This window comes from Hyperoodon ampullatus (assembly GCF_949752795.1).
Source record: "Hyperoodon ampullatus genome assembly, chromosome: 17".
Lineage (NCBI taxonomy): Eukaryota > Metazoa > Chordata > Mammalia > Artiodactyla > Ziphiidae > Hyperoodon > Hyperoodon ampullatus.
Window position 1 is genome coordinate 13,172,047 of NC_136930.1, and position 8,305 is coordinate 13,180,351.

An 8,305-nucleotide genomic window follows, 5' to 3' on the forward strand; every position below is an offset into this window, starting at 1 on the left:
TTCTTCTAGAAGTTTTATCATGTATAATTTGATATTTAGGATTATGATCCATTTTGAGTAAATTTCTGGGACAGGTATGGGAAGGTCCATGTCTGAGCCAAGAAGTATAGATACTGCAAGATGTCACTTTTATTCAGGAACTAAGGGAGAGTCAAGTCATATAAATTCCTACTCTAAAATCTTCACACCTAACTTCCCAGGATTCACATTTTCTTACATAGACCAGTCTCCTCTCGGTTTCTTCAGTTAAGTCAAAACTATGTGTTCCTCTTTGCCCATATATGTTTGCTTGTTAGTGTATTTCTTGAGCTGTTTTCACATTATTTCCTTACTTTCTGTGAATTTTTTTTTTAATTTGGAACACCAAGTTGTAAAGATGTATGTTTTTACCTGACAGTTATACCACACGTAGACTGTCCAGTTAAGTTGAGAATGGTGAACCAATAGCTTGTATTTGTTTTTAAAATTAAATTAATCCTGGATAAGAAAACAAACAAAAATACGGATGTAGAACTGTACCCACACCAATTATTGGAAAGACTCCTTTTTCTATTGAATTGCTCTTGCACCTTTGTCAAAGATCAGTTGACTTTTTGTGTGGGTATTATTATTTTAGTATTTAAATAAGTGCATTTGAAATAAAATTTTAAACTAAGTATTATCTGCAATTATGGTAATAATCCACCTAGCTCAATATTAACTATAAGGCTATAAATGGATCTGTATAACTTACTGAATTATTTATCTCCAGCTTGATTTTTTTTCATAGATGAGTTCAGACTGATCTATTCCTTGAAGAGAATACTTCAATTTAAGGAAAATACCCATTATTTTGATTGGCATTTGGGAAGGCTGGCTCCAGGCCAGAATTTTGCGTGTGCTCTGTCAGGTCCAATCATAGGCAATTACAAAGTCCTTAGCTGAGAGACCCCACATCAGACCGGGTGCACAGGCAGTGCATGCCAAAGGGGGTTGCCGTTAAAGACTCCACCCCAGTCAGACTCCACACGTCCCAGTCCTGCTTCCTGCACTTACCACACGTGCATACTTTTGCCAATGCAAAACTTTAACATGTTACAGTTGCTTTGATCACATTTTATCCTTTCTTCTTGTTTCTTTGATTCTCTACATTCCATCTGGTTATGTAAACATTCTCATGGTTTTAAATTTTCATTTTCTTCACATTGGGGTGAGGAAACTGGTGGCATGCCTATTTTCAGAGATGTATTTCATTTGAGTGTAATGAAACTAACACTAGATACATTTAAAGCATAGACTCTATAATTTCACTTTTATTTATTTTCGGGATCTCAAGTCTAGTTCCTTGTAGCTATGAAGTATTGCATCTATTTGCAGTCCTCAAAAGATTCTATGGAATTTTAAGCCAAATTTACTTGGAGAATATTTTTTCCTAATGCTTCAGTAGATTCGCACAACAGCTGCTGATTCTCCTTCAAACAGTTTGGTAACATGAAGATCTGGAAAAAGTACTACTCAGGGCTCCTTCTGTATACCAGGTCTGGAGTTTGCCACTTGTAATTGAAACGTAAGCCACCACAGATTATTTTATAAGTAGTAATTCCATCTCCATCACTGTGTAAAATCAACTACTTAAAAAGCTGTTGTATGTATTTATCCAGCTGACACCTGCACACATGAATACACAATATTTCAGAATGGAAACATATTTGCAAATTCATTACAGAACACATCTTCTCTCTCATATTAAATTCCACAACAGAAATCATAGTAGATAAAAGGGTAACAGACTCTATCCTACCTATAATGCATGCATTCAAGTTTATCAAATGAGACTCTAAATTATCATAACTTAGAATTTTAAATACTTGAATATAAAATAGCTTCAGCTAATACTTTCTTAAAATGTTGATGACACATATATGTACACAATGCACACGCATATGTATTCATTTTTTAACTAAATGCTATTCTATATTAAAAGTGTAAGGTCTCTCCTGGGGCAATCTGAATCTTGCTACAAAGAGAGTATAGAATGGGATTGATACGGATCTGTGTGGTCATTAATGGAGATGCTATCAGTAAGTTTGGTTTCAAAAAGTAATGTGTGTCCTTGCCTTTATGGAATTCACAAACCAGTGAGAGAGACATATAAACAAAGTTATTGGAAGAGAAAAAGTAAGTATATGAATAGAGGTAAGTGCACTGTTTCAGTTAAATATAGAAAGGATGAGTCAGAATGAGTCTGTCTGGAAAAGTCAGAAGAACTCACAGAAGAGGAGATCACTGAGCTGAATAATGAAGGAAAGTAGAAGCTTTGTAACTAAATGCAGAAAGAAAGGGGGTATTTTAGGAAGAAAGTATATATTGTGTAAAGTCATGAAATTACGAAAGACTAAGATCTGTTTGACAGAAGTTAAGTAGTTTGGTATGGTTGTAACATAGGATTCACGTGAGAAAGAAGAGCCTCTCTTACTGATGATGAAATAAAGCTCCAATGAAAATAAAGGTAATTGGAATATCATGCCATCCAGCACTTAAAACAAAATTTTAGGATTTTGAGGAGTTTCTGCTTGTTTGTTTTGCTAATTAAACTGAAATATCTAATTCAGTCATTAAGCAAGTGTTCACTGAGAAAAGCCTGAGAGAGTACAAATAAAGTATACACAACACACCTGAAAAAGGAATTTCATTAAAGATCTCTACCTATATGATTGACAACTACCTTAATTAACATATTTTCAGTGTGAAAATGATATCGGGGATATCTGACTATATAACGGACCCATCCAAAGGAAAAGGCCTGTAGTTATGCATGTTTGAGGGTACCCCATCAAAATAATGAGGAAATCTCAACCAGATTGTCCTTAGGAAAAGTCAGCCACTCAGGAAGCTACAGCCACCAGTGTGGACCTTTTACTCTGCCTTTTAGTGCATCACTGTTAAAAATGAAAGTACAACCAAGGATCACCAGACATTTAAGAAAGGTTTTAACATGAAAGGGACCCAAACAAATAAGTAGGAGAAAATCTTCAGAGGAAACAGAGAGAATGCAGAGAGTAGTAAAAAACTTCAAAAATGAGCTACTGGGGGCCCTGCTTCCTGTGTGGTGCCCAAGTAATTTCCTACTAGACTGAACTTCCTGTAGATTAGGTCTATAAACTCTGGACAACATATGAGAAACAACTACCTCAAGACACTAACGAATGAAGAAAAGTAGGTAGATTCTGGAAGGGAGATGACATTTGGAAGAAGACATCTCCCATCCTTTAAAAATGGCTTTTAGCCTAAGAGCAGCCTGAAGTTGTCACCACACTGAGTGACTAACACTAAGCAAGAAAACATGTAGTCTTTCTGGCCAGAAGAGAGGACAGAGTTTGGAGCTATCAGAGACTCTGGAGAAGGAAGGGGAAATCCTAAAAAAGGTGAGAGCAAGGGAGAGGGATCTCCAAATGCTATGTTTAAGCTTTGCAAAAGATACCTGGTTGACCCTTATGCATGCACATGTGAAACAGAAGCCAAGCAGCACAGAGTCCAGTATGAGATCAACCAAGTTAACTACCTACAAAACAAAATTTGACACTATTTGAAGGAATAAGGCAGAACCTGGACTTTCTAAATCATAGAGTTCATGATAATGAGGATACAATACAACATTACTCAGCAAAGAAGAATCGGAAAATATGACCCATTCTCAAAAGAAAATAGAGACTCAACCCATTAATGACCCAGGTGTTGGAAACAGTATACAGGATTTTAAAATGGATTTTTATAACTATGCTGAATGAGCAAAGTGTACTCATAATAAATGAAAAGATAGAATAAAATTAAATGAAAATTTTAGAATTTAAAATACAATATTTGAAATTAAAATCCACTGAGTAGATTTAGCCAAATGGCGATAGCAGAAGAAAAGATAAGTAACCTTGAAGATAAAGCAGTAGAATTTGTCTAATCTGAAGAAGTGGAAGGAAAAGAGAGGAGAAAAAAGGGTGAGCACCTCAGGGATCTGTGAGGCAATACTGAAATGTCTAATATACATGTATAACTGAAGGAGAACAGACTGAGAGAAAAAATATGTGAAAAATAATGGCTGTGACTTCTGCATCTGGCTAATATGAATGACCCAGCCATTCCATTCCTAGGTATTTACCCAAGAAAGATGAAAAGATTGTACATGAATGTTTATAGCACCTTTCTTTGTAAGGGCCCTGAAGGGGAAACAATCTAGATGTTCTTCAACAGGTGAATGCATAAACATAGTGTGGTATATCCATACAATAAAATACTACTCAGCAACGAAAAGGATTGGGCTGTTGATATATACAATAACATATGAATCTCAAAATAGTTACATTGACTGAAAGTAGCTAGACAAAAAGATGGACACATTGTATAAATTCTTTTACATAAAATTCTAGGAAATGCAAAGTAATGTATAGTGTTGGAAAGGAGATCAATGAGCTTGTGAATGGGATGGAAGGTGGGAGAAATTATAAAGAGAAGAAAGCTTTCTAGGGTAACAGATATGTTCATTAATTTGATTGTGTGGTGGTTTCCTGAGTATGTACGTCAAAGTGTATCTAAATGTACACTTAAATATGTGCTGATTAGGGTATGCCAATTATACTTCATTAGGCTGCTTTAAAATAAGCAGGGAACTACAAATGTGAAAACTTAAAATAAAACCAAACTTTGGCTCATCACAATAAAATTACTGAATACTAAAAATAAAGAGAAAATCTTGAAAGCATCCAGAGAAGAACAACACACTCTAATAGGTGAACAAGGTCATGGAACAAAATAGAGTTCTGATAGACCAGAAAAAAAATCTGACAACCCAAATTTCTATATTCAGCTAAAACGAAGAAGGCTAAATAAAGGCAACTTCAGATAAGGAAAAGAGAATTCGTCATCAGCAGATATGCACTTTGAGAAATGCTACAGGAATTCTTCAGGCCAAGGGGAAATAATACTGCATCAAAATTCAAACTTCAGGAAGGAATTAAGAGCACTGGAAATAAAGAGAGCTTTTTCATAAGGCTAAAAGGGTCAGTTCGTTGGGAAGACATAATATTCATAAGTGTTTTTCTCTCAGAACAGCTTCAAAATTAATAAAATAATGATAGAATTGAAAGGAGCAATAAATGATTCTACAGTCATAGTTGAAGAATTTTTAACACTTTTTCAGCAGTTGATAGGACTAGATAAAGAAAATCAGTGAAGACATAGATGGATATGAACAAATTACCAACCACCTTGACCTAAATGATGTTTATAGAACACCACATTCAGCAACTACAGAATATACACTCTTTTCAAGCACACATGATATGTTCACTATGGTAGATCATACACTGGAAGATGCAACAAGTCTTAATAAATGTAAAAAGATTGAAAGCATACAAGATACGTTTTCTGAGCATAACAGAATTAAATTCGAAATCAATAATGATGCAACATCAGGGAAAATCACTGACATAATTTAAAGCCCCTCTATTTTCTTTAGCAAAGAAATTAGAAAAGACTTTGAACTGAATAGTCAGCATAAAACCATAAAGCTTTTGAAGGGAAACACAGGATAATATCTTTGTGATTTGTGGGGAAGCACAGTTCTAAAATCTGAAGCAATAACCATAATAGAAAAAACTGAAAAGTTAGACTTGTCAGAATTAAAAACCAATTAACAAAAGGCAGCATTAATAAATTGAATGGGCATGCCACAGATTTGAAGAAAATATATATTGCAAAACACATATCTGACAAAGGACTGGGATGCAGGGTATATAAAAAACTCCAACTCAGTAATAGAAAGACAGCTCAATAAAAATGAGCAAAGAATTGAACATCCACATCAACACGCACGTGATACAAGCACATGAAAATGTTCTCAGTGTCATTAGTTGTCAGATTAAGACTACATAGACATACCACAACACACACATCAGAATGACTAAAATTAGAAACACTGTCAATACCAAATTTTGGTAAGGATGTGCAGCAACTGGAAAACTTACATATTGCTGGTGGGAATGTAAAATGTGACAGCTATTTTAGCAGAAGATCTAGCATTTTTTAGTAAAATACGTGTATACTAACCTACGATCCAGGCAAAAAATTGTATATACTATGCTGTTTTATTTTTATGAAGTTCTAAAACAGTCAAAATCAATCAGTGATGGCAAAAAAAATTGAACAGTGGTTCTTCTGAAGTGGTTTTAGGATTGGTGATTAGGAAGGGATATAAAGGATCTTTCTGGAACGATAATGATATTCTATCATGATAGGCTTCACATTATATTTACAAGTATTTGCATATTTTAGAACTCAGCAACATTTGTGCATTTGATTGTATGTAAATTTTACATCAAAGGAAAAAAAACTTAAATATTGAACTCTGTGGCAAGAATGCTTACATTGAATACAGTTGTCTGCAATTGACTCTAAGATGCATAAAAACATATGGTATATCAAAGTAAGAATAAATACGTGAAAGAGCAAGGGTAATAAAATATTAATCCAAGAATCTAGGTGATGGGTATATTGGCATTTACTCTAAAATTCTTTCAGTTTTGCTATATGTTTCAAAATTTTGCTTAAAATTTTTTTCAGAATCTAAAGTGCTATAACCAACATCTTTAGAGAAAAGAGAAAGCATAGCATTTGGGTACACTGGGCCTACAGGATGCCAGGGCTGGAAGGGTCTGTGCTGGCAGCCAAGACTGTATTAGGGATCTTGGAAGCGTTGCCAACATGTACGACATTCAAGAAGCCACTAACCAACTCCTGGATGTGAACTTTCATGAAAACCAGAGATCTATTCAAGTGACAGAAAGTGGCCTCAGAGTGAGCATGAGCATCTCCAAGTCACTGTTAGAGCGACTGTACCCACTGGTTTTGAACAAACGGGCAGATGAAGTGAGAAAGAAATTCAGGTCATCATGCAAAATCAGCAGAGACCAGGCAAGATAAATTTTGACATTTCAATGGAAAGTCTGGCTCAGGTTCATTGTCTGAGATCAGTTGATAACTTACTTGTGGTTGTTCAGGAGTTTAAAGATTCTAATTCGAAGGAGGAAGAAAAGGAAGTTCTAAAGGATTTTGAAGAATTGTCTGGGAAACTCCTGCGCTCCAATCCTTTGAAAGTATGGAAAATGGACACCAGTTTCAAGAAAAAAAAGGTGTAAAAAGGTAAGTCAGAATTCAGTAAAAGGAAGATGGATAATGGACAAGGAGACAAAATAGTTGAGAGAGATGTTAAAAAAGAGTTTACTAACAATGCCTTAAGTTCAAAAGAAGAAATTGATTCTCAAGCGCTGAAGTTTAGAGTCACACGCAACAGGGTAGAAGGGAAACATTGCTTTACTGCACTAGAGACCACAAGATATTTTGGGGGCGCTGTTCAAGATTATTTTAAGTGGAAGGCTGACATGACCAACTTTGATGTGGGTGTTCTTTTGAATATCCATGATAATGAAATCACTGTGGGTATTGCATTGATAGAAGAGTCTCCACCAAAGAAATATCACACATTTTGGATTTGCAACTCTCAGATCTTCTCTTGCCTATGGGATGCTCCAGCTCTCTTCCCCTCACCTTACTGATATAATAGTGGATCTGATGTATGGACGAGAGACAAAACAATAGAGGGCTACTGAATGATCTCACTCTTATTATGTTGTTGGTAATAATAATCCAATAATCCAGTGGCTATGATTAGAGCAGCAATTACATCTCTTTTTTTTTTTTTTTTTTTTTTTTTGCGGTAGGCGGGCCTCTCACTGTTGTGGCCTCTCCCCCTGCGGAGCACAGGCTCCGGAGCACAGGCTCAGCGGCCACGGCTCACGGGCCCAGCCGCTCCGCGGCATGTGGGATCCTCCCAGACCGGGGCACGAACCCGCGTCCCCTGCATCGGCAGGCGGACTCTCAACCACTGCGCCACCAGGGAAGCCCTACATCTCATTTTTTGACAAAGAGCCAAATTAAATAAGGCAAACTAAAAAAATAAAAAAAAAAAAGAAGGCAGACTACCCTGGGGCTTGCCCAAAGATGCTGTTCAATGGGATATCTGCAAACTGGCTCTGTGGATATATTGTAATGTTATTTTGAAAAAGGATGGACTCCAAGAAGAGAAATTGGAACCTTTATCCAGCTTGTCTACACTACACGAATTAGTGGAAGGTACATCAGAAATAAATTAAACATATATGAGGCATTGATTGAAGCCAGGGAAGCAAAAAGGTGTACAGGGAAATGTTTCCTTCATCAATGACTACATGGCTCAGCTGTGATTATTATATGACAGTATTAATGTCAAATTGAGTTA

General features: G+C 35.9%; 1 pseudogene across 1 annotated transcript; it reads left to right on the forward strand.

Annotated features, from left to right (window-relative positions):
* Positions 1–6,732: 6,732 nt before the first annotated feature.
* Positions 6,733–7,626, forward strand: LOC307065296 (tRNA (guanine(6)-N(2))-methyltransferase THUMP3-like; annotated as a pseudogene). Its single transcript has one exon. The product of its transcript is annotated as a tRNA (guanine(6)-N(2))-methyltransferase THUMP3-like (transcript).
* Positions 7,627–8,305: the final 679 nt, after the last annotated feature.